Raw genomic sequence first — 25,943 nt, 5'->3', positions numbered from 1 at the left:
AAAATTCAGACACTTGGCAACTGCTTCATATTTATGACAGTCCTGGGATCAAGTGATCATTGTTTGCGACCTCCCGACAAGCAAAGTCAATGGGGAAGCCTGATTCACTTAGCATCTGTATTACTAACTTAACAACTGCAGCAATTTAGTTAACAACTGTGGCAGGAAAGGTCGCAAAATGGGGCAGAACTCACATATCAACTGTCTCGTTTAGCAACAAAAAAATGGGGGTTCAATTATGGTCGTAAGTTGAGGATTACATGTAGCAAAGTTCCATATTGTCATTGTGGTACAGCTTCCTTCATTAACCTGGGTTTGTCTAATCCTGGTTTAGAGTCATCAAAGTTGATGATCACTGCCAACTCTTGTGTCAATAAATCTCCCAAATTAATTTTGTGCTCTATGACAAAAGGCTTCCTATTGTCCTTTCTGAAGGTATTATCCATAAATTTTCACTGGGTAACCCTGTCATTCTACTACAAGATAAAAGAATCTTCTCTATCCACTCTCTATATACTAAAAGGTAAAGTAAGGGATTCCCCTCGCACTTATGTGCTAGTCGTTCCTGACTCTAGGGGGGGCGATGCTCATCTCTGTTTCAAAGCCGAAGAGCCAGCACTGTCCGAAGATGTCTCCGTGGTCATGTGGCCGGCATGACTCAACGCCGAAGGTGCAAGGAATCCTTTTACCTTCCCACCAAAGGTGGTCCTTATTTTTCTACTTGCATTTTTACATGCTTTCGAACTGCTAGATTGGCAGAAGCTGGGACAAGTAACGGGAGCTCACTCCCTGATGCGGCGCTAGGGATTCAAACCGCCGAACTGCCGAGCTTTCTGATCGGCAAGTTCAGTGTCTTAGACACTGAGCCACCATGTCCCTCCTCTATATACTACGCATAGTTTTATATGTTCCTCTTTGGTCTTGTAATTAAAGTTCATCTAAGCAAATTTTAATAGCATCCCTAAAAGGATACTGTAATCTCCCATTTTTCCATCAGTGTAAATTTTATTTAAAGTAGATGAACATTAAAATATTTGTGAGAATCAATATGGCATGCATACAAGGCCATACATACCACACATCACACAGCAGGACAAATACAACCACATACCATTTGATTTCTAAGAGGACCTAAATGTCTATAAATATTGCAAATTAATAGGTGTACAAAAAGGGAGAACCTTTTCCTTTTCTCTTTTTCTACTTTGGTATTTTAGTTTTTGTTAATTTTGTTCCATTCGTCTTATTTTTCCTTCTATTAACATTATATATTATATATAGTTATGACATTCTTGTCTTTAAAATATTTTAATATTAAATGCTTAGCTTAAGACCAAAACCTCTATTGTACAACAAATACTTTGATGGGAGTCACAGTGGCTTTTTTTTTCAATGTTATATTCAACTCTGAATGAAAAAGCCAAATAATTGTAATGTTTTCAGTATTATTATCCTACATTAGATTTGATAGAATTGCTTTTTTCCTCTTCTCTGTTTTCAGTACATCTAAATAATAGAACGTTAGTAATCTTTAATTATAGTATATAGGTAGTCCTCGACTTACAATTGAACCCAAAACTTCCAGAGCCCTGGTGGTGCAGTGGTTAGAGTGCAGTACTGCAGGCCACTTCTGCTGACTGCCAGCTGCCTGCAATTTGGCAGATCGAATCTCATCAGGCTCAAGGTTGACTCAGCCTTCTTCCATCCTTCCAAGGTGGGTAAAATGAGGACCCAGATTGTTGGGGAGAAATAGGCTGGCTCTGTAAACCGCTTAGAGAGGGCTGGAAAGCCCTGTGAGGCGGTATAGAAGTCTAATTGCTTTTGCTAGTGTTATTGCTAAGCAAGGCAGTTGTTAAGTGAGTTTTGCCCCATTTTATGACCTTTTTACCACAGTTGTTATGTGAATCAGTGTATCGTACCTCTAGCTTCCCCCATTGACTTTGCTTGTGGAAAGCTTTCTGGGATGGTTACAAATGGTGATCACATGACCCTGGCCCATGGCAACGGTCGTAAATACCTGCCAGTTGCCAACTGCCTGAATTTTGATCGTGGGGAAGCTGCAACAATCGTAAATCACCTTTTGCCCCCAATGCCGTTGTAACTTTGAACGGTCACTAAATGAATGGTTGTAATTCGAGAACTACCCATATAAATATCGCCATACTTAAACTGGGAGGGGGGGAGGGAACCCCAGAAAGAATATTCCAGAGTTTAATTCCCTCTTGACTGTAGAATTCACTGGATTGCTTTAGGCCATGGGTGTGAAACACGGTGTGTTGCGTTGCCATCACATTATGTATTGCGATGTTTTTCCTTTCACAGAGCTGGGGTGGGCGTGGCCTCCATGTGACACATCCGGCCCCCGGGCCACCAATTTGACACCCCTGCTTTGGCGGCACCATTATCCCTCAGAACACAATAATAATAATAATAATAATAATAATAATAATAATAATAATAATAATAATAATAATAATAATAATAATAATAATAATAATAGTAGTATCACAGCGCCCAGTTGTTTCGCCAGAGTAATACAATTGTACAACAACAACAATAAGTATAGTGTGCTGAGGGATTATTGTTGTTATTATTATTATTATTACTATTACCATTATTGTTGTTTTGTTACTATTATTATTATTATTATTATTATTATTATTATTATTATTATTATTATTATTATTATTATCATCATTATATAAGCAATCCATCATCCATTAAACAGTGTGTTATCTGGGTACAAATATTTTGTGCACAATTCAAATTTACAATCATGTTCATTATTTATCTATTCCAGTTTAATACCAATACCTTAAATATCTAATACTATAACAATCCTCTTCTGAATAGATTTAGCTCTATTAATTATATTAACTCCATTAGTGCATTTTTACGCAGCTAATTTGACTTCTAATTCTTATATTTATTTTCTAACCATCGGTAAAACGATTCCCATATAATAGTCAGTTTCTTTTTTTTCTCTTTAATGGCCAGTGTTAGTCTGTTAATTTCTGCCCATTCTAATATTCTACCTTCTGGAATTGTGGTTACAAGAGTAAAATGGAGACAACATTTTACCTCCAACTCCCAGAGACAAGGAAAAATAGATGCAACAGATAAAATAAAATAAAGAGATTCATATATTATCTTCACCACACATCACCTAAATGCTAAAAGCACTTCACCATGATCGTCGGAACTCTCAATAGGTAGGATCTAAAGATTGCCACCCATTGAAAACCTTTCCCGAATTTATCCAACCCAGCTTTTATAGCAGTACAGATGTATATTTCGTGACTGGCCAAGTAGAAGCCGCAAATAATTTGCTGTAATAGGATTTGTTGTTTTCTTTAGGTTCAATCAGGCACACTTGGGGCAAACATACTTGAAACAAAATCGGAGATGAGCATGTAAGCATCAATCCAATTGAATTTATTAATCAAGTTTATATAGCTGCCCATCTCATCTGAGGCGATTCTGAATGGAGAACAACAGTTTTGATCAAAGCAACCAATAAAAGCGAAAATATAAAATCTGTATTAATAAATACCATAAATACCAGGCCTGAGGAGATAGCAAAGTCTTAAGGACTTTGGGGCATATAAAAAAGGATGGGTGTAATTTTGGGGAGGAAGAATATTCCATAAGACCTCCTTGGGCCCACCAAGTATAAGTCCCCAAGCAGACAGGACCTGAAGCACATCTTCTCTGCCAGATCTAATGGAATAGGCCAGTGATGGCAAAGCTTTTTCGCCTCGGGTGCCAAAAGTACGATATCATGCACGCACACACACCCATAATTTAATGCCCCCTGCACCATGCTCCCTGCGCATGCCTGCATGATCTCAGCCCACTGCACCGTGAATGTACATGGCTTTCTTGGAGCCTGGGGAGGGCGAAAACGGCCTCCCCCATCCCCCGGAGGCCAGAAACGGCCCATTTTCTGACTTCTGGTGGGTGTGGTAGGTCCGTTTTTCATCCTCCCCAGTCTCCTTGCAGTGGGTATGATCCAACCATGACCAAGGGGGACAATATGAGCTCCGTTGATGTAGGAAAGGGGTCAGCAAACTGCGGCTCTGGAGCCGCATGTGGCTCTTTCATCCCTCTACTGCGGCTCCCTGTCACCAGTCAGCTCCACAATTGATAGGGCTTTTGGTTAGGACATGTAGAGGAAAAAGGACGCAGCGCTAGGAGGAGACTCTATGGTGGGGGAACCAGACTTCCAGTCGGCTCCAGAATTGAATGGGGGGGGGGCTTCCGGTTAGGACCTTTGTGGCTCTTGGATTGTTTAAGATTGCTGACCTCTGATGTAGGAGAAGAAATGGCAGAACCTGGGAGTAGAGATAAAAGAGGGATCTCCCTTGAATCCCGACATAGAACTCAAGCCGGACTAAGTCGAACATCCCTTTTACCTTTTATCTAACTCCAAGCAGCTGCTAACTATTCATTGAGAAGATTCCTCTATATAGGCTGTTTAGCCATAAATCAGTTTCATTGGACCTGGTCTTTCACACTCCACTTTGCCACTTCTCCGATAGGAACACCAAATCCAGAGTGAGATCAGTGTCCCGAATTGAACTCTGGATGACCTGGGATCATGGCTTTTAAGGAAGTCATGAACTTCTGAACTACGTACTCCAGAGCCCATTTCCAGTGAAAGCAAATTAAAGTCCCCCAGAATTATAAATCTGGGGAACTCCACTGCCAAACTGAGAATGGAGTCAAGGAATTTGTTTGATTCTTAACAAGAGAATTTTCTCTGAGCTGGTCCAGGTCGTTCCCAGGTTCCGAAAGAGGCTGAATGCATTCTCAAATGTATACTGCAAAGAACAGTAATGAAGAAGAGGAGGGGAAGGGATTACGACAAAAGGACCAGTTCTATCCCTTATATCAAAGGAAGAGAGACTTAGCTGGAGATGAAGAAAGGAAATACAACCAATTGTTCTTTGCTTTGAAATAATCAAAGATAGTTTTATTGAATATGCAAGCTTCATGGAGACATATTGACTTAACTCACCAATTATACTAATAATGTGGTTTATCTGGTTTTGGCTTAAGGTTTGGGGCAAGCCCAGTCACAGTTGATGGCTTAGCTCATGGTATGAATTCATCCAATTGTGATTAATTCAATAAACCGCAACTAAGTAAACAACGGCTTAACCCGACACATGACTTGAATGCCGATTCTGCAAACTTGCATGAGACAGAATGGTGCATCCCCCGATATATTTTTTTTAAAAAAACAAGTGGTGAAATTTATTTGGCTGCTACTCGTCAGAACTACTTGAAATAATAATCAGACCGAGCCAAGGCTATAGAACACCTGTTCATATATGCAACAAAATTATCCACAGATGTGAATTGTGGTTAGCTGCGGGTTGAAAGCAGCTTCCATATTCTTAGTAGGCAAAATTACACATCCACATCACAGTAGAAACAATTTACAAAGTTGTTGTGGATGGCACAATGCTTAAATGAGAGTGTGGCACAGGGGTGTCAACCTCAAGGCCCGGGGACCAGATCCACCCTGCGGGGTGCTTAGATCTGGCCCGTGGGGCCACCTTAAAACAGTGAGGGATTGCCCCGCAGTGCCTCTGCCAGCAAAAACGGGCTCCACGTGGCCTTCCAGAACTCCGTTTTTGCTGGCAGAGGGTTGCAGGAGGCTGTCGCAGCTGGAAACGGAGCTCGGGAGCCTGTTTTCGCTGGTAGAGCAATCGGGCTGCCATAGGTGCCCCCGACGTGAGTGACATCAAGCACCCACACCCTGGCCCCTCGAGGTCAAACACAACCCTGATGTGGCCCTCAAGGAAATTGAGTGACACCCCTGGCGTAGCATCATGTCACATCTTTTCTATATGATGATGCATGAAAGTTGAAATTATACGTATTTTAATGCTATCAGAGCTAAAAAATATTTTTTTTAGAAAAAGCCAGTCCTTATTTCCAAATGATTGTATTTTGCATGTGGCCACAAAGCTTTGATTGACAGGGCAACAAAAGGTAAGGAGATCTTTTTTGGGTGTGACACTTGCCTTCTGGAATATTCTCCCTAGTCCTTCTGAAAGACTGTTAAAACTTGGCCCGAGGTTCCCATGGAAGCAGCCCATTAAATGGTTGCATTGTGTAGAAGCCCAGAATGAACTAACCCAGTTGTTGCTGTTAGTTTTTAACTGTTTTTAACTGTATTTTAATATTTCTATTTTAATGATGTTGCTTGTTTGACTTGGTGTTTTAACTATATATCCTGCCCAGAGTCACAATTGTGAGATGGGAGGCAATATAAATTTAATGAATCAATAAAATAAATTTAATAAATCGATAAAATAAATATTTTAAGTATCAGGGAGAGGGAGAGAAGCGAAAACAGGATATGAGCAAGTGTCGTTTATAGACACAGCTTCCTTCAGCTGAGAATGCGGATATTATTAATTTAGCAGAACATAAAGTGGGCTTTTCCTTAAACCTACTTTTATTATTTTTAATACATCATTGATGTTGCTGCAAAATATATCAGTTAATGTCCCAGATTTTCGAGGAGTAAAATTCTATGGCAAGTATTCCTGGGAAAATATGCAAATCCATATTTAATTCATGTGAGCCTGGCTGGTTTTGAATTATTATAAGAGGAAAGCTTACAAGATTGGGCCATATTTACTCACAGGCAAAATGGGTTTTATATCCTGATTCTAGTGTCAGCCAGAATCACGGTCTCTGTTCTTCAGGAGAGGGGCTTGGGGGGGGGGGGGAATACATGAGGTTTGCCAAAGGTCAGACTGGCATCTGTCAGAGTAAAAGGGGAGGAACACATTTCAATTATAAGGCTTGGAGAAAATAAATGCCTTCCCGCCCACAGCTGAAGTCAAGCAATGTACTCTTTTTCCAACTGTTTGCAAATTAAAAAAAAAAAGAACAAAAAGGCTAAAATTGCAACTGCCGTGGGACAGAAGAATCTAGATTTTTTATTTCTGCAGTTTGCAAATCTAGCATGGGTTTCTCATAACTTCTGTCCCTTAAAAGTTCGGACTAAAAACTGTGTTGTGTTTGGGAGGCAGGATATTTCTTCAAACTTTAGCACAGCAAGCTGCTTTTGCAAGAAACGTTTTATCTCGCAAAATTATTTTTGTCCATTATTGTCATGAATAGGTGTGTACCCCTGTGCGCATCACGCAAAACCGGAGAAGTGTAATTTTTTTTGAAATTAAGGTTTCATTCTTATATACAGTGCAAGATGATGAAATTACATGCATTCAGTCTATTGCCTCTCCCTTTCCTAATTGTACTATCTAAAACATTAAAGGTTACTGTGCAGAAAGCAGAGCCAATACTATGAGCGAGTTGTAACGAAGGTATCAAGATTAAAAACTGAATTATTCTGGAAGAGTTTTGTGCTGTCCCAGCAGCAAGCAATATACGGTCAATCAGTGGTCACCAACCGGTGGTCTGCGAGAAAATGTTGGTGGTCCGCAGAAAAATTATTTGCATTTTTTATTATTGCACTAAATACTATTTATTTATTTTTTTAAAAATTAATAGTAGTGGTTTGCAGGATTTAAAATTATGAATTTAGTGGTCCCTGAAGTCCAAAAGGTTGGTGACCCCCTACTGTAAATGCATACTGTATGTCGTTGGCGTTTAGGCATTTACTAATATAGGGATATTTATTTAATTTGTTAATGGAAAGAATATCTTTCCAAAGATACGAATGCAACAAAGAGGTTATTATTATTTTTTAAAGTGTGGTTTTTTTTGTTTCAGGAATTTGGTTAGTAAATGCTTTATATATATTTCATTAAATTGTTCATTTCAATGCAAAAGAACTCAAGATCTGTTGCAACGTGGTTTAGAGTGTATAATTTGCAGTTGCAATTACTACTATAAATCCAACAGGTATTCTACATCAAGTTTATAAATAAGCAGACACGTATTGTAGGTAGGAAGAGGATTGCATCAAGGAGTTTAACAGCAGGTCAAAGCGTTGTAGCTTTTATATGTAGTTGGCATATCAGCAGCAAGGAGAATTGCTGGATAATAATTGAAAGATGTTCTGTAGACGAACAGTTCAAGATCTGATTCCTGTAAATTAACATACGTTCACTCGTATCCCACCTTTATTCTGCCACAGAATCCCAAGGGAAGTAGCACAGAGAATAAAAACATAAATCCAACTAAAACAATGCAAACAGAGTAAGAGCAAGCATTACTAAATCATTAGCAACACAACAACACTCTGCCTTCTGAAGACAGAAAGAGCATGTCATGTTCATAACCTCACAGTTCCCATTTCAGGTAAATCTGGAACAGACAGCATATGGGCAGATCCAATTGAATCTACCCATCTTAAAATGTCCACAATCTGAATGTCTACAGCAGTATTCCCTAATTTAGTAAACTGCACGCAAATTGGGATTACAACTACCAGAATTCCAGACAAATAAAAATCGGATAGAAATCTAATGAAATAAATTATTGAGCAAAACTTAAATTTCAAGCGCGGTCTCCTTTGATCCAAGCTTAACTCTTGGTGACTTCGATAGAAGCGAATATTTGTAGCTCAGGGTTGAACTGTGGAGTCCTTGATTGCTCCCTGAGATTGGTAGCCTTCTTGCAGACGTTTCATTACCAAACTAGGTTATGTCATCAGTGCTAGAAGTGAGGGAGGGGGGCTGTTTTATTTTTATATACTAGTGGCATGCCCTATCAGTATTGGTGGGACTGGTTCTTTGTGAGTTTGTGTAATTCTCCTGACAACTATGTACCTTCTTCCAGGATAATTATTTTAAATTCCAGGGCAGACTATGCTTAGTTTCTCACACCAGAAAGTCAACTGAATGCCGCCAATTACAGAGTCAAGGCTACTTAAGGCTTACCTAAGGAAGAAACTGTTTACATGTACAATTCAAGAATCAGCTGAATTAGTTGTTCTAAAGCATTCTATAATCTAAAGGTAAAGGTTCCCCTCGCACATATGTGCTAGTCGTTTCCGACTCTAGGGGGCAGTGCTCATCTCCATTTCAAAGCTGAAGAGCCAGCGCTGTCCGAAGACATCTCTGTGGTCATGTGGCTGGGCATGACTAAATGCCGAAGGCACACAGAATGCTCTTACCTTCCCACCAAAGGTGGTTCCTATTTTTCGACTTGCATTTTTACGTGCTTTCAAACTGCTAGGTTGGCAGAAGCTGGGACAAGTAATGGGAGCTCACTCCATTATGTGGCGCTACGGATTCGAACCGCCGAACATTCTGATCAACAAGCTCAGCGTCTTAGCCACTGAGCTACCCCATCCCTGGTGATAATAGATTCTATAATGATAGATGATAGATAGATAGATAGATAGATAGATAGATAGATAGATAGATAGATAGATAGATAGATAGATAGATGATAGATAGATAGATGATAGATAGATAGATAGATGATAGATAGATAGATGATAGATAGATAGATAGATAGATAGATAGATAGATGATAGATAGATAGATAGATAGATGATAGATAGATGATAGATAGATAGATAGATAGATAGATGATAGATAGATAGATGATAGATAGATAGATAGATAGATAGATAGATAGATAGATGATAGATAGATAGATAGATAGATAGATAGATAGATAGATGATAGATAGATAGATGATAGATAGATAGATAGATAGATAGATAGATAGATAGATAGATAGATAGATAGATAGAATCTACTGTAACTTTCTGTGTGTTTCTTAAAGCTTCATCTTGTTTGATGATGGGGTGTCTTGTACTTCGTCGACATGAGGAAGAATTCAGTCTCTTTTCTTTTGTTATTCACATAAGAAATTATCAAAATGGAACATGCATCCAAAAACCTTATGAGAAGAATTTAGATCTTCAGTTTTAAGAAAAGATCCCTATACGTTCAGACCGGTTTCGATCGCTTCTAAAAGTCTGGAGTTGAACACAGTACGTTCCGCTGTGTTTATGGTGTCAAATTAAACTTGCCTGATTCATGGCCGCTTTTCCGACTGACTCCTTGTTTCTAATATCAACTAAAAGGAAAGCAAAACTGATGTTCTCCGTGTCGGGAGTAGCTGTACCGATAAAAGGAGAATATTTGTAGCTCAGGGTTGAAATGAGAATTCTGCTCTCTGAGCTTGGTATGTTTTCTTGCAGGCATTTCATTGCCAAAACTAGGTAACATCAACAGTGCATGATGATATTACCTAGTTTAGGGTAATGAAACATTTGCAAGAAAACAACCAAGCCCAGAGGAGCAGCCAGGGAATAGCTGCGCATTGAATTAAGGCATGAGACTTTCCCCGAGTTCATTTTTGCTAACAAGCCTGCAAAATGTGCAAAATATCTTGATCTACAGAACGTGTTTATAATGGTTAAACTCTGAATGCAGAAGAAACCCAAAATGGGAAATAGATCCACGGTTTGACTCGTGGCTGGCAGCCTTGACACCTGAATTTTAAATATCTCTGCCCACTCATTCCCAGGGGAATCATAGCCTAATCAGGAGCAAGCACATGTTTGTGCATTTATTATAGTCTGACTTCACACTGATGGAAAATATCAGTGTAATAATTGTCTGACATTTAAGATAGAGGCCTTGTCTTTTCTTACATAAAACCAAATCGGTTGGTATTCAGAATAGCTTTTTGGAGAAAGATGCCAAGGCCATGATCTATTCCTTTCCTTGGAAACATGCCATTGGCTTTGTTTGTTTGTTTAAAAAAAGTTTAACGTTTAAAAAAAAATGCACAGATAGCAAAACAAACCCGATATATATTCAGACTTCCAAGCAGAATTAGAAGATGTAAAAACCAAGCTACATTAAAAGCAAGCCAATTCCAATTAGCTATGCCTCTTTTAAACTCTATTTTCACTGCTATAGTTAAGGTTATTTGGAAGGAGGTGGTGGTAGTTTACTTTTATTTCTTAAACCAATTTTGGATGCCAGAAGAGCACTTCACAGGAAATGGAATATAAAAACTACAAAGACAACTCTAAGCATAGGTAGTAATGTGGAAGAATGTAGACCTTAGAGAGAGCAAAGTACAAAGATGTTCCTAGGAGTGTTGGCTAGGGAGTAAAAAGTAATGAAGATCATGGCTACAACCAGATGTAAAAAAAAAAAAGAGATGGGACTTTGATTGTACCCTTGCGGCTGCCATTTTCACTTTTTCTGGCCCACATTATCTTAATAACCCCTGCCCTTATTGTTCCTAGCATGCTATGCTTGAACCCTTTCTACTTACCGTATTTTTCGGACTATAAGACGCACCGGTGTATAAGATGCACCAAGATTTCGAAGAGGTACGTAAGGAAAAAAAAAAAGGTTTTGCCTTCCCTCAGCCCCCAGGAGCACTCTGTAGGCTTCAACAGGACTGGGGGAAGGCAAAAACGGCTCTGTTTTTGTGGCCCGTTTTTAACAAAAATGGGATGCAGGGACAGAGCTTCGGGACGCCAAAAAATGGCTATATTCAGTGAATAAGACACACCAACATTTCCATGTTTTTTGGGGGGTGGGGGGGAAGGTGCGTCCTATACTCCGAAAAATACGGTAATTTTAGAAAGTCTCCAAGACTCTGCTATCCAGTTAGAAGAGTACCAGCAATGCTAAAAAGTGACATCCCTCATGTCCTCCATATATCCCGAGGACCAGTGGTGGGTTACGACTGGTATGCCCTGGTACGGTGACTGGTGGTGCCTGTTGGGAGCACCAGGCACCGTTCCGGTACGGTGCTCTGGAGGGCCCGCCCGCCCGCCGATGCTTCTTATCAGTATTTGGGGCTTTCGTGCACGGAGTGTACGGCATCTGCGTGACGCTCCACTGAGCAGCTGGAGTGTTGTGGAGGCATCGCGGAGCATCGTGGGGAGTAAGTACGCATACGCATGCTGCACGCATGTGGGCGTCCGCTGCACACATTCATGTGATGGACACCCAGCCCTGTTGCACCATACCGGTTGCACCATACCGGTTGCACCATACCGGTTGCAATGGGATCCGGAACCCACCACTGCCAAGGACATATGAAGCAGTGTTATGACTCAACCGGTTTAACAACCTGTTCGCTGAGCGTGTGCTTTGCACATTCACTTTACTCGTGCATGCACCGTGTGCTTTGTGTGTGCGCAGATTAAAAAAACTTACCTTCCATTGCAGCTGAGGCGAGGCAAAACAGCTGGGGCTCTGCCGCGCCTATCAGCTGGGCTAAAAAACAAGGAAATATAGGTGAGTATAACCCAGGGGCGGGCAGGTGGACCGACCTGAAAGTCGGAGTGAACCGGTTTGCTCTCAGCTGATCTTCGGAGCTAGCGGTTCCGCCGAACTGGGCTGAACCGCTGATATTCTGATATTAAGGTTCTAAATGCACACTAGCCGTTAAGTAGATTCAGTAAAAAAAAAAAGGACGTGGAAAATAGAAAAGGATGTAGTGACATACAAGCTAATTGATTCAATACAATTCCAAGGGTTTGCGATGGTGATGAGTATCTGTAGCTCAGGGGGAGGGATGAGGGTGGAGATTCGTTCTCCGAGCCTGGGGGTTGGTTTCCGAAAGTTTCGTTACCAGGCTAGGCAACATCTTCAGGGGAGTTTAGGGAGTTTTTAAACTCTACTGAAGATGTTACCTAGCCTGGTAATGGAATGTTTGGAAATCAACCCACAAACTCGGAGAACGAAACTCCACCCTCGTAATTCCAAGGGCTTACCGTTTTTCCCGCTTTTGCAAAGAGCTGTGGAAAAGACTCACATACGGGGATTGCCTCTAACTTTGGAGCCTCTAATGTATTTCTAAACTAAGCCATGAATCGTGATTTGGAAACCCCAGAGCCTAGGAACATATAGTACAGTGTTGGCTAACCTTTTCGGCACCAAGTGCCAAAACGGGAGCGCGAGCATGGGGGGGGGGGAACGGCAGAAACTGAAAGAGCAGCTCCCCGGCGCGCACGCAGGGGAGCGCTGCAAACTGGAAGGGCAGTTCCCTGGCACACACACACGCACACACTGGGAAGCTGAGCTTCCAGTTTCCAGCATGCACATGCACACTGGTCATCTAGTCTTCCAGTTTCTGGTGTGCATGCATATGCCAAAATCAGCTGGCCAGCACCCATGTGCGTGCCGGAACCGAAAAGAGCAACGGGCAACAGCTGGTGTGCCCAGAGAGACGGCTATGTGTGCCACTTCTTGCACACTTCTGGCACGTGTGCCACAGGTTTGCCATCACAGATATAGTATATTGTAGACGGCTGGGCCCTCAGGTAGAATGCTATACAAGGCAATAGATAAATGATGATTGAGGCTGCGACAGGAATGTAACCTGAATAAACATCTCAGACAAACTTCGCATGCATGATTTTTACTATAGGTTTACGATAAAAGTAGTATTGACCTGCATGATATTCAAGCTAGCCTAATCGAGACATATCAAACTAATCCAAAATAGAAGAACTTGCACCATTCCTATCAGCCTCACCTATCATTCTTACCTTTGGCCCTAGAAAATAAAATACAGGTAGTCCTTGACTCAGAACCACAATTGGCACCAGAAATCCCATTGCTGAGCAAGTCAGTTGTTGAGCGAGTCACGACCGATTTTACGAACTTTTCTGCTAGAGTTGTTAAGTGAATCATTGCACTTATTAATTGACTTCTGTGGTTATTAAGTAAATCTGGCTCTTCCTCCATTGACTTGGCTTGTCGGATGCCAGCTGGGAAGGCTGCAAGTGGCGATCAGCTGACCCCGGGACATCGCAAACGTCACAAATACGGATTGCCAAATGCCCGAATTTTGATCGTGTAACTGCGTGGAATGCTGCGACGGTCCTTAAGTATGAGGATCTATTGCAAGTCATTTTTTGCAGTGCTGTTGTAATTTTGAATTAGTCACTAAATCAGGAGTGTCCAAACTTGGGAACTTTAAGACTTGTGGACTTCAACTCCCAGAATTTTGAATTAGTCACTAAATCAGGAGTGTCCAAACTTGGGAACTTTAAGACTTGTGGACTTCAACTCCCAGAATTCCCCAGCCAGCATGGCTGGCTGGGGAATTCTGGGAGTTGAAGTCCACAAGTCTTAAAGTTCCCAAGTTTGGACACCCCTGCACTAAATAAATGGTTGTGGACTACCCCATTCCTAAGAGGTCAGTAGGGGCGTGCATAAGCAATCAGCGTGCCTAACGGCCATGTCCTACTGTCCCCATTTTCTGTGTTCTTATTCCTGTTTATTATTATTCCTGTTATCTTGTACATGAGTGACAAACTAACTAACTAACTAAATATTTATCTAAGGGTAGAGAGAGGAAGCATTTGAACCAGCATTCTGCAGCATTCTGGAATTGACCTGCGAAGCTAGATTGCCCTTCACTCAGCTATGCCAGCAAGGGTATTTCTCAAGTGTGGCTACTTATGGTCACTTCTAAGACCTATACTGGTGAGGAGGTCTTTCCTATTTAATTATAATCTGGTGAGGATAGAGGGGAAAGGGAAGAAAACCCACCCTCACCCAGTCTTACCCTCAACCCAGTTGTCATTATACACACCCACACACACTTACATACTAAGACATCCCAAAAGTGCTTTTTCAAGAGGCAACTGGGTTCTTCTTTGAAGGTGTTTTGCTTCTCATCCAAGAAGCATCTTCAGCTCTGATCGGCATTCAGATAGAGTTGAAGAAGCTTCTTGGATGAGAAGTGAAAGGTCTTCAACAGAAAACCAGAAAGTCCAGTTGCCTCTTGAAAAAGCACCTTTGAGACAAGTTGGATGACTGAGAATCTCCAAGACTAAGACATTCTCAGGTGGATGGGTGTGCTTTCATATAATACTGGTGTCTGCCTCCGTCCCCTGCCCCCATACTCTGTGTAAGGTTAGGCTTAGACTTCTGAGTCACTGCATGACAGGGAACGTATGCGACTGCAGTTCCGAGACAGTTGCATAGGAGCTGCATTCGTATTATGTTTATATCTCCTCACTTCGTCCACCAAGTCTGTCCTCTAGCTGCTCCAATTTTGTCCTGTAAATGTGCCTTACTTTCTGCTGGCTTCCCAACAGGAAATTATATCAGCCAATCAGCATGCAGGACACAAATCTCCACAAAATGCATAGTAGAGATGTGGGAGGTGCGGGCATCAGCCTGTCTGCAACCATGTGCAACCTACGCTTATCAGTCAACCCCCTTCGCAGTATAGGAATGTGTTCTGACCGAGGCTTCCCAAGAGCATGAAGAAACTCCTTATACTGAGAAAAATGCCTTTCATTAATTTGCTGTGAATTCTGCTCAGTCACATCCAGCTGTCTTTCAATGGAGGATTTATAGTCACAGACCTTATCTGTCTTGGAGAGCTGCCAGACCGATATCTGCACAACCTGGCAAGGAGTCTCCGAGAGTCACGAACCAATTAAGCGAACTAATTGTCTTCTGCAAACTTCACTCCCCCTTTTGCTCCTCTTTTATTTCCTCTGGGAGGGGCCTTCATCAGCCACCTGTGGCCTTACTCCCAAGTTGTCCCCTGTTCTTTAGCTGTTCCTTTTGTCTGGCAACTCTGTGCATGCGCATACTGGGAACAGGCTCCAGCTGTTTGTCTGCCTCACTGATGTCTGACTCTGAAGGCAGCTGATAATTGTCAGATGGCTCTGGCCCCCTCTCTGCCTCCGACACAGAGCCCTCATCAGAGCCTTCCCAGACTCCTGGCCTGGCCCATGTTCCTCCCCAACCTCCTCACTGTCTGAATCTGCTGGCCACTGGCGGGCCACAACAGAATGTGTCTACACACAGTTGAGGACAAGTCTAGATCAAGTTAGAGAGGTTACTTGGACCTAGTTGCGAACATGGTGGAAAATATACATGATGTTTGCACGACTTAGTAATGGAAGCTTATGAAGGCTGGGTTTCAATTTGAGATTAGCTTAAAAAAAATTCTATTTCAAGACAAGTCCCCCATTCATATGACAGGCTACTAGAAAAAACAGTTTTATTTTATTTAAAGGGATTTTTATATACTGAGCTATAGTGATGGTAGTAGACTAAGTCCACAGCTTTGTTGTACGGCAACGCAGCTTAGGGAATGAACACTAGTTCAAATGCTTGGTGGTTTCGGCATGAAAGAGGAACACAGAGTTAAAGTTTTATCAAACCTGATCAACCTTTCAAAATAATGCTACAGATTTGGGAGTAGGCTTTTAAAATAATTGAGCCCCCCCCCCAGCTCCATTTTCACTGACAGAGGGTTGCAGGAGGCCGTGGCAGCCGAAAACGGAGCTCAGGAGCCTGTTTTCACTGACAGAGGGTTGCAGGAGGCCATGGCAGCCGAAAACGGAGCTCAGGAGCTTGTTTTCACTGACAGAGGGTTGCAGGAGGCTGTGGCAGCCGAAAACGGAGCTCAGGAGTCTGTTTTTGCTGACAGAGCGAGCAGGCCAGCACTGGCGCCCTGGACAGGAGTGACATCGAGCTGGTCACACCCACCCTGGCCCCCAAGGTCAAACACAACCCAGATGCAGCCCTCAATGAACTTGAATTTGACTCCCCTGGTGTAGAAAGTCCAAAACAAGAGGAAGTTCTGAAAAAAAATCTAATCAGCCAATAAATATTCAGCCTTAGGTGATCAATTCTTTATTATGACTCATCATGCAGGAAAGCAAGGGCAACAATAGAGCACCATTGTTTTCTATTAAAAGTGGCAGATTAAATAATAATAAAAGGGTTAGGTCTAGCTTTCTGCTCTTTCACTTCTTTTAAAATCGATTCCCCGTGTCAGCTTTCTCCAGACCCTTAGCTGCCGTCAATGCTGAACTTCCGCTCCCATACTTCCCTTGGTTTTGTCGTTTGGAAATAATAAAAACTAAAATTCAACCTGCCTGAAAGGCACCAGGTTGGAGCAGATATACTACGCCAACCCAGACAGAGGTAGTCCTTGATTTACGACTGTAATTGAGCCCGGAATTATGGTTGTTAATTATTGTGGTTATAATTTGAGGTATTATGTGACCAGACTTGGATTTTTTTTAAACCGTTTTTTGCAGCAGTTGTTAAGAGAAAATTACAGCCATTAAGCGAACACATTTCCCCCAATGAAACTGGAAGTAAACCCAGAAAGCAGCAAAAAAGTCACAAATTGTAGTCACGTGGTAGCAAAACACTGCAAATAGCTGCAAAGGTGAGCTAATTGCCAAACATCCAAAACGCCATCATGTGACTGTATGTGTGTAGCACATATAGCCATCATAGGTTCAAAGATGGATCATAAATAGCTCTGGGGAGGTATGTTGTAACTTCAACTAGTCATTAAGTGAATGGTCCTAAGTTGAGAGTACCTGTAACCAGGAATAAGCAGCCTTGTGCTGTCTTATGATGAACCAACAACCGCCACTGGTGATGGACTGTAGGAGCTGGAGTTCAGATTTGTGACCTTGAGCAGTCCTTAAGCAGGACAATTGGGATTAGAATTCCCCCTGCTTAGCAAGTTCAGTGAGTCATGCTCATTTTTTAACCTTTTTTCGCCATGGTTGTTAAGCAAATCATTGCAGTTAAGTCATGCCGTCATTAAGCAAATCTGGCTTCTTCCATTGACTTTGCTTATAGGAAGCTGGCTGGGAAGGTAGAAAAATGGTGATCCCAAGACCCCAGGACTCTGCAGCCACCAGTTGGCAAGCACCTGTATTTTGATCACGTAACTTACTAGGGATGCTGCAATGGTTGTAAGGGCCAGGCTGGTTGTAAGTCATTTGGTTCTAACTATGAACAGCCGCTGAATGAATGGCTTTAAGTAGAGGACTACTTATATGCTGAAATTGCATGCTCTTTTGTACATAATAATGCTATAGGAATGTTGGAAGAGCAAACTGCTCTGGAATTAGTTTAAGAGTTTAACCAATTTCCCCACAGAGATGGTGACTGCCTGTTTGCTCGATGTGTTTAAAGGGAAGCTAGGCAGTCTAGGATACTTTGATATTAATTCCTATATTATGGATAGGGCAGGGAAGGATGCCTAACTGCCCCTTCCAAGCTTTAAAATACTAAATTTTGTATCTGTACAAACAAACCAGCATGCATAAAAACTCAATGAGCCCATCTTAATTAGCAAATTTTAAGTTTTCCCAAAGGTTCCATTTAAAGAATCTTTTCCTTACAAGCAAAAACTGTGACTTTGACACCCTCCTGTCACAGCTCAATAGCTGGACAAGTTTTGAAATGAGAAATAGTCTTAGATTTGCTTGACTTAAGGTGGAGTTTTGCAGATTAATAGAACTCTGAGGACTGACAGAATCTTCCTTGTAGGCTGGACTCTTAATTTCAGACTTTGTAGTGTAGGAAATGTGACTGGTCAAAGACCAGTTATATCAAAATCTGATAGTCTTGAACAATTGGTATCCTGTTTCCCTGAAAATAAAACCTCCCAGGATAATAAGCCCAATCAGGGTTTTGAGTGCATGCGCTAAAATAAGCCCTCCCTGAAAATATTGCAACATAGCAGCAGCCATGAGGTGACCACGCTCACCGCCTCCTGCACCTCGAAAATTAGAAGACCTCCCCAAAAATAAGGCCAAGTGCTTATTTCGGGGGTCAAAAGAAAATAAGACCCTGTCTTATTTTCGGGGAAACACGGCAAGTCATTTCACAATAACACTCAACCAAATTTTAAAATGAACAGAAAATAGATCTGAAGAAGCTTCTTGGATGAGAAGCAAAATATTTTCATGGGAGGGGGAAAAACACAAAAAAGTCCTGTTGCCTTTTGGAAAAAAAGCATCTTTGAGATAACCATGACTTGGACAATTGAGACTCTACAAATAGCCATTTTTAAAACAGTTGACGAAAGATCTCACAGTCGATTACGTCTTGACAGCCAACTAAACTAAAGCCAAATCTAACATTTGGCATGATGTATCTGTAGCCACTTTTCTGTTAAAAGGTAATTTTAGATTAGCCTTCCCCAATCCTGGCACTTTGTAGATATGCTTCCACTGCAGCTCTAACAAGTCCAGAAAACATGGGAAGTTAGCTTCAGGATACCCAGAAATGTGGAAATTTGGATTAGATGCCGATTCTGCGAGGCATAAACATACCGACTTCATTTCCCTTAAGATATACCTAGATACTAGGATCTTTCAAACCCTGTAATTGGAACTGTTGGTTTTAAGCAGAAGTTTGACTAAGTAGGAACAATAATTTTAGCTGGAGCTCAGGATGTCTTCTATACTGTGTATTAAAATTCTAGAGATATGGTCAATGGTCTTAAGGCCTAAAAAAATGATTATCTGCACTCTGCATATAGCTATTTTCCTCACTTTTCGAATAGTATGATTTGGCGTAACTGAGGGAAAAATGACGCCTTTCACTCTGCAAATCAAGACATCATTTCGTAGAAGATTCCCCGCAAACAGCACTGGTACCCCAGCCAAGCCTTTCAGACATTCCCTTTTACATTTAAACAGCTCATCAAGGGAAAGCAAAATGCTGCAATTAATTGGAAGCTTATCCCTCTGGCCCAGTGTGGCTCACTTCAGGCCAAGCACATACAGGACTAGGTTACAAAGCTTGCCCATCTATACCAAAGCCCGAAGATGTAAGTGTTAAGGGAAGCAAGGCTACCTAATTTTGGCCGGACTTCCCTCCCCCACCTCCCCCCCATTGCAAGATTCAAGATTGCAGCCGGAAAAAAATAAAGATCTTTTCCCAAATCTAAAATCTCCCTCGCTTCTCTCCCCCCCCCCCCACGACTGACAGATCAAGCTGTTGAGGCAATGCTTGGCAAACACAAAAAGTAATTGCCGAGTTCTCTTCACTACAGATAATTATTCAGGGAGGGAGAGCAAAGGGCGGGAGAAGGAGAGAAAGAGGCCTATTCGGAGGAAAAGCCATTTTGCTCAACAGACAGCTTCTTAAATTCTCTCCCCCCCCCCTCCATCCCCACAACCCAACCACCTCAGGAGTCATCAAGATTGGCGTGCAAATTGTTGGTAGAAAATGTCCTATGGTTCCAGAGGGCCCCTGTGCCTTTGCTGTTGTTTGACACTTTTAAGGAAAATCATAATTAAGAAGAGAGAGAGAGAGACAAATAATAGTTGGAGCAGCATGGTGACGGAGGAGAAAAGGAAAGCCATTTTATTTTTAAGAACTCTAGTGAGCTTTTAATTGCCTGGATTGGATTGCCTTGTGTGGGTTCCCCAATGCTCCATTGCCTCCATTATGTTCAATGCTACTCAACCCCCCCCTCCTCAAATCAAAGTAACTGCCAGCCTGTTTGTGCCACAGTAAATTGTCATCCGTTTCCACTTCTGAGCATGGGGCTTTTACGTCTACTTTGCATTAATTGCTCCTTCCACCAAAAAAAGGAGGGGGGCATTATTATTATTATTGGCATCTTCCTCCTGCTTAATCCTTACCTCCCCGTTGACTTCCCCTTAACGCATGCCAGAAATCCGGGTGGGATTCAATTAACTCAATTCAATTAAAGAAGAAGAAAAGAAGAACTATCTCAGTGACTGATGAAAGGGGAAAGAAAGAGGCCAAAAAGGCAACCCACACAACTGGTGTGGCCAGTTTAAAACATACAATATCTGGCAACTGCTAAGCAGGGTAGAAAGCGTTACCCTCACACAATTTGGAAGCCTCTTTTAAGTTTGCAGCCTGAACGTTTCCCTTCTCTTTTCCCAAGAGCTTCTGTGCCCCCAAGTTTCTTTAATATATACCTTTATTTTCCAAACACCCAGACTAAAGATCTCAAGAAGAAACCTTTTCAAAAAGAGCGTCCCCTCCACTCTATTTAAATTAACAGCAACCACCAATTCCACTCCCGCCCCCTCCCCTCTCTCCCAAAACAAGAGGAGACAGCCATAGAGAATCGGGGTGGTGGAAGAAGCTAATTTTATTCTCCCCCCCCCCTTCCTTCCAATGCAGCTGTAAGACTCCAAGAGATACTGACATTTTCCCACTCTTATCAGTTTAATTACAGTTACCATGGCAGCAAAGTACTAGCAGTTGGCAAAGGCCAACCAGAGATTTGCAAGAGTGAACTCAATTTTGATGCGGTTCACATGAAATAAATAAATAAATAAATAAAGACGCTTTTCCTCCCCCTCTCCCTCTTAAAGAAAGAAAGAAAGAAAGAAAGAAAGAAAGAAAGAAAGAAAGAAAGAAAGAAAGAAAGGGGGGGGGGAGAAAAGAAAGGGCATCCTGGAGGGAAAACACACTTTTAACAACAAAGAAATGCCCCCCCTCCTTTGGTGTGACTGTGTGTGTAGTTCAGCCTAAACCCGGCAGCGCTAATTTCTTTTTCCTCTCCTCCCCGCACCCGCCAATGCCGCGGAAGGATGGCTCCGGGCTGGCTTTGTTACCGTCAGTGTTCATATCTGCCCCCACCCCCCCGCCAGAAGGGAAAGGAGTTGGGGGGCTGCGATACAAGAAAGAGGGGAGTGTCTGTAGTTAACAACTTTGGTGGGTGTCGCAACTCGCGCAGAATAACAACTGGGGGAGAAATAATTCAAAACGCCTTTAAAAAAAAAAGAATCTAAAGTGTTCCTAAAGCAGGGGGTCTTTTGAGGGCATGGTGGAGGGAGCGCGTCCGATCCCCCCGTTCTCTCCCCCCCCAAGTGTCCAGACTGAAACAGACACCCGCTCAACCCCCGCTGAGAAAGGCTGGAGGGGGAGGGAGGAATAGAGAGAGAAAGTGGCACAAATGGAATGGGAGGGAGGGGGGAGGACTCGAGGGCAATCTCCTTTCCCGGCATGGAAGGGGCTCGGAAGTCTCAGAAAGAGCGCAAAGCAAGAAGCGGCCAGGGCCGGACTCTCTCTCTCTCTCGGTCCGTCCGTCCCTCTTCCGAGCCTGGGTCAAGTGGGAGAGAGTCGCGCAGGAGGAGGGACCCCAATGTGGTGGCGGCGGCCGCTTTGGGAAATTGGGGGGGGGGGGAGAGGCTATGAGTTGTTGGAAAGGAACCCACGCAACCACGGAGCCGCTTGCCAGCCTGCGATGGAATATAGAGAGGGGGGATTTATATAGGACCGGGGGAACGACAGACTCTGCGCTGAATTTTCTCCCTCTCTATTATGGATTTGATGAAGCCGTCCCATGCAGCGCCGGCTCAAATACTTCGCGGACCGCGTCGATTTCTCGGAACTGATTTTGGGTGGGTGGGTAAGGAAGAGCTCTCGATCACCTCGCGATTAAACCAGCTTCCCACCCCCACCCCCAAATTCCCTAAAACTGCCTCCCGGATTCCAGCTTCTCATTCCGCAGAACTCACAGCCCTCTCGTGCAAGAAGGAACGCATTAAAGGCTTAACAGCATCTCCCCCCCCCCCCCATTGATGCACGCCTGGTTATAAATGCAACGCTGTGAAATAGGGGTGGATTTGGGGAGGGGGGAGATGAAGAAGAGACAGGCGACAAAGAGCCGTTGGCTCTTTGCAAGGCTGAGGAGGAGGAGGAGGAAAGGAAGCGCGGGGCTGCTCGCCGTCGCCTTTCTGGAGCGCAAGCCCCCGCGGCTTAAGCGGCGGCGAGAAAGGTCGAGCCGAGGCGAACTCTTTGCTTTCATTGTTTAAGTTTTTGCCCCGCTCGGCTTCTCTCTCCAGCCCCTCCAAATCGCGCGCCTCTTTCCCCCTCCTGCAAAAAGCCCCGATCTCGCCGGTCCTCGCTTATTCCTGCAATTCCCTTGTCTTCGTAAAAAATAATAAAAGGCACGCGTGGTTTAAAAGGCAGGCAGACAGGAGTGCGCGCGCGCGCACACATACAACACACAGACGCATCCCTTCCTTTTCCTTCCCAGCTTCCGAAGCGTAAAGTTCCAAACGCCGAAAGAAAACCAGAGCGAGCGTGACACACACACAGAGAGAAGGAGAGAGTGGGGAAGAGAGAGAGAAGGAGAGAGAGAGAGAGAAGATGGGGGGTGCAAAAAGGGGAGGAAGATCACGACCCCGAATTTGTGACTCAGGACTTCGGCGAGGGCGACTTCTCCCCCCTCCCCCGTTCCCAGCAAGCAGGCAGCTAAATAGAACCGCGACTTTCTATCTCTCTTCCCTCTCCGCACCCCCCCTTCCCTCGGCGAGGACCTCAATTTACCTCTAATACGATCGCAAAGGTGAATTCAAGCCCCCGCTCCCCTCAGCTGCCTTGTAGTTTTTCTGAATCCTTTGGAAAAGGTAAAAATGAAAAAGAAAAGCAGCATCGTTTATTGGGGATCGGGAGGAAGGAGTCGATACAAAAGCCTGCAGGAGGTTAAAAGAAAAAGGCGGCGGCGGCGGGGGGGGGGGATGATCAGAGAGAGAGAACGCGGGGAAGCTGCGCGTGGTTTTCTTTTTTTTTTTTTAAGGGAAGGGGTCTCTCCACCACCACCATCCAAGTCAGTTTTGCTTTGCCCGCAGCGGAGCTACAGGTGTCTTCTTCCCCCAGATCGGGCTGGCGAGGTTAAGAACCTGGCCCGGGATGGTGTCCCTACGACGTTTTGCACCCGTCCCCTCTCCATAAACACACGCACGCACGCACGCACGCACAGAAAAACAGGCAGGCAGACACAGCCCCCCCCCCCCCAGTCGAAGTCCGGGCTTGCAAGCAAGCAAGCAACTTACCTAAAGCAGCTTGCTTGGAGCCGAGCTGGAGGAAGTCAGGCGCTGTATCACTTGCTGCACGCAATCCCTTAAGCAGCCAGACATAATACAGCGGAGGGGAAAAGGTCACTCTTGTTAGGCGGCGGCGGCGGAGAAGAAGAAGAGAGCGGCGGCGTCGCTTGCCAAAAGCCGGAATGGGGGGCTTGCGTCTCGTGGCCGGTCTCAGGCTATTTACCGCGACTCTCCCGCGGTCCCCCCGCCCGTCTTTCTGACATCTACACACGCGCGCGCGCACAGACACACACACAGAGAGACGCCTCCTTTCCCTCCTCCCTCTCCCCCCCCCCCCCCGATCTGCAGCTTGGAAAGTGCAAAGCAGCCGGGAGACAGATTGAGTTTCGTCGCTAATTTCCCTGGGTGAACATTTACCAGCCTGCGACTTCCAAGTCAGCAAAAAAAAAAAAAGCTGCACACACACACACACGCCCGCTAGAGGCGAGCCGCGGGGACGGTGGCGGTGGATCCTCCGCGACCTTTTTTTGCGGTGGTGGGGCAAAGCGACGATGGCACGAGCTTCGCCGAAGGGAGTGGGGGGGGGGGGAGAGAGAGAAGGGAATGGAGGCAGCTTAGTCTCCATTGTTATTCCCCCCGGGAACGAGCTCCGGCCTGGAGCAACCGGGCCTGCAGCGGGGTGGGGTATCTCTTGCAGACGACTCTCCTCTTCGTCCTCGCCAAAGTCCCCCCCCCTTCCTTCCCCAGGTTGAGATGGAGCTGGGTGACTGCCTTGTTTGTAGGCCGGCAAACGAACTTTGGGACTCTCCTTCTCCCTTGTCAATCGCCGATCGATTCCCCCCCCCCCCCCTCTAAGAAAGCCCAGAAAACTTTCTTGGAAAGTTTTCAGACCGTGCTCGGCTCAGGTTTTCGCACAGGGCCGCGCGCCTCTTTGTAAGACTTAGGAAAGAAGGATAAAATCAAGGTCACGTGAAGTGTTGATACCACTTTATAATGCCTTGGTAAGGCCACACTTGGAATACGGCATCCAGTTTTGGTCGCCACGATGTAAAAAAAGATGTGGATACTCTAGAAAGAGTGCAGAGAAGAGCAACAAAGATGATTAGGGGACTGGAGACTAAAACATATGAAGAACGGTTGCAGGAACTGGGTATGTTTAGCTTAAGAGAAAGAAGGACTAGGGGAGACATGATACGGTAGCAGTGTTCCAATATCTCAGGAGCTGCCACAAAAAAGAGGGAGTCAAGCTATTCTCCAAAGCACCTGAGGGTAGAACAAGAAGCAATGGGTGGAAACTAATCCAGGAGAGAAGCAACTTAGAACTAAGGAGAAATTTCCTGACAGAACAATTAATCAGTGGAACAACTTCCCTCCAGAAGTTGTGAATGCTCCAACACTGAAAGTTTTTAAGATGATGTTGGATAGCCATTTGACTGAAAAAGTATAGGGTTTCCTGCCTAAGCAGGGGGTTGGACTAGAAGACCTCCAAGGTCCCTTCCAACTCTGTTATTCTATTCTATTCTAAACTACAGGGATTGCAGTGGTGAGGACCCCCTCCCAAGACCTGTGCGCTGTGGATCCTGGGCCCTGGGGGTCTTAGGGATGTGTTTCCCGTCCCTAAACTTCCCTGGGCGCCAGAGGGACATGGGACATCCTTCCAAAGAACCATGACTAACATTAGGGCTGCTGTCCTCGCCCAGACGCGGCTCCATTGGAATCTATGGATCTCTTAGCTCTCAATGAAAGTCAACGGGCCAGGCTGTTCTTTCGGCAAAATACCTTGGGATGGTAAATACTCATTTCAACAATGAATCTACTTACTGTGCAAATAACCCCCCTCCCTCCCTCCCATCCCCTTTTCCATTTCTAAGTCAATCTAGGGAGCGAGAGAAAGAAGGGGGGAAAACCGATTAAAATTTGTGAATGCACTTTGCAGACTTCAAAGGGATTCTCTCTTGTCTGGCTGCTTGGAACTTCCACTAAGCCACAGCCCGCTCTCCCTCCCCCCCTTTTTTTTTCTTTAAAGGTGCCAGTTCAGATTTTCCTCCTTCCTTAATTTTTTTTTTAAAAAAATCTCTTATTGGAAAGGTGGTCCTTTTAAAGGCCACCCCTCCTGTAAATCTCCTACAGATTTGGGAAGAGCTGACATCCTACCTCGCTTCTCTAACTCCCCCCCCACACCCCAACTTCTTGATAATCCAGCAATTCTGGCCCCTAAACAGCTTTAATAATTGAAGCCACGCACACACAAAAAGCGTAGTATTGCTGTTTTGGAAGAGCCCTATTTAATTCCTGCCACCGGTCTCCCCTTCCCATCCTTGACGTCTAGTTAGCACCACTTGTCCTGGACAAGTCAAGTCCCCTAAAGCGTCGCTTTATGCAGAAGTTCGCCCCTTTGGGTTGCAATAATCCA

The 25,943-nt window shown here is 43.9% G+C and overlaps 1 protein-coding gene across 3 annotated transcripts in view; it reads right to left on the bottom strand.

Moving 5' to 3' along the window:
• LMO3 (LIM domain only 3) overlaps positions 1–25,943 on the bottom strand; it is a 119,642-nt gene that overhangs the window by 91,351 nt on the left and 2,348 nt on the right. The window contains exon 1 of one of the 3 annotated variants that reach the window (XM_081956930.1): positions 23,540–23,672. The exons of 1 other annotated variant lie outside the window; for it this stretch is intronic. The gene's annotated coding sequence lies outside the window, so the exon portion shown is untranslated. Of the gene's footprint in view, positions 1–23,033; positions 23,088–23,539; positions 23,673–25,943 lie in introns of those variants that run through there. One more of the 3 variants, XM_081956932.1, reaches the window with a different exon arrangement.

This window comes from Natrix helvetica, assembly GCF_964273705.1.
Source record: "Natrix helvetica genome assembly, chromosome: 6".
In the NCBI taxonomy this organism is placed as follows: domain Eukaryota; kingdom Metazoa; phylum Chordata; class Lepidosauria; order Squamata; family Natricidae; genus Natrix; species Natrix helvetica.
Note: the sequence above shows the minus strand (reverse complement) of the source record. Positions and strands in the feature narration are given on the sequence as shown.